Raw genomic sequence first — 1,420 nt, forward strand, 5'->3', positions numbered from 1 at the left:
CTCGGCTCACTACAACTTCTGCCTCCCAGGTTCGAGCAATTCTCCTGCCTCAGCCTCCCGAGTAGCTGGGATTACAGGCATGCACCACCACACCCAGCTAATTTTTTGTATTTTGTTAGAGACGGGATTTCTGCATGTTGGTCAGGCTGGTCTCGAACTCCCAACCTCAGGTGATCCACCCACCTTGGCCTCCCAAAGTCCTGGGATTACAGGCGTGAGCCACTGCACCCAGCCATCTCTTTCTTTTCTGGTTGTTTTTCAACCATCAGCCGGGTGTTTTCTCCCATAACGTCTTGTTTGTTTGACTCTGAGGTTGACAGGTGGGTAAATGAACTCTTTAGCAGAAGGTGGACGGACAGTCTGGACATAGGAGAGGATGTGTGAATTTTTCTACCCCTCACAGAGCACAGGAGAGCTGAGCTGAGCAGATGCCACTGTCTGCTCCAGTGTAAGGAAGTCCGGGAAGTTCAGGCGGTGAGGTCACGGTGGAAAGCAGGACAGATACAGTTTAGGGGAAATTAAGCAAAAATACCTCACTGTTATTTCTTGAAGTATTAGTGGGAGGAGGATGGGCCCAGAGAAAAGACAGAAAATCAGATGCAGGGGACTGTCTTTTCTTCTTCACCTTCCAACCCACCCAACACAGGGGCCAGAATTCAGGGTGATGAGGTCTGGGGACATTGCTGTGTGGAGATGTCCCTCCTGCTGCACGACCCCCAAGCACCACCTGGGCAGTGCAGTGTTTAACTCACCTGGCAGTGCACTGTGGCCAGGCAGAGAGCGAGGGCCTACCCTGTGCTTGTGACCCCACCCCAATTCCCCTGGGGTGTGAGCACTAGGAGGCTGCAGTGGGGCCCAACGTGGAAGGGAGGAGAGGCCTCACCTGGGCCAGATGGGGCAGCATCAGATACTCCCAGACGTCCCTGTGAGTATCCAGGGCACAGGCCAGGGGTCTGACCTTCCCTTTCTTGGAGCCGTGGGCCAGCTGGGCAAGGTGTTGAGAGAAAGATACCCAGTGACCTTTATTAAAGCAAAGTAGGGAGGGCTTTATTCAGAACCCTCACTGTAGGTACAAGGACTACAGCAGTGGGATTTTGTAGTGGGGGAAATAAAACGGGCTTGACATTGAATACAGCTTGAACAAGTGAGAATGTTTGTCATACAAACTATAGGGTGGAGATATATATATATATATCTATTACCTTTTAGTGTCAAAACTGAACATAGAAAATAAATCCATGAAGCGGGGTATTTTCTGAGGGTGTCCAGGGCTGCCCGACACCTCTTGTCTACCTTCTCTGTCATAGCCCCATTTAAAACACTGTCTCTGGATGAACACACCAAACCTCACAGCCTTTGCTGTCTTGCTAGGAAGAGCATGTTTCACTCTTGGCTCCTGCTTACACACCTGCTGTCCAGT

The sequence above is a fragment of the Colobus angolensis genome, unplaced genomic scaffold (genome assembly GCF_000951035.1).
Source record: "Colobus angolensis palliatus isolate OR3802 unplaced genomic scaffold, Cang.pa_1.0 Scaffold96, whole genome shotgun sequence".
Lineage (NCBI taxonomy): Eukaryota > Metazoa > Chordata > Mammalia > Primates > Cercopithecidae > Colobus > Colobus angolensis.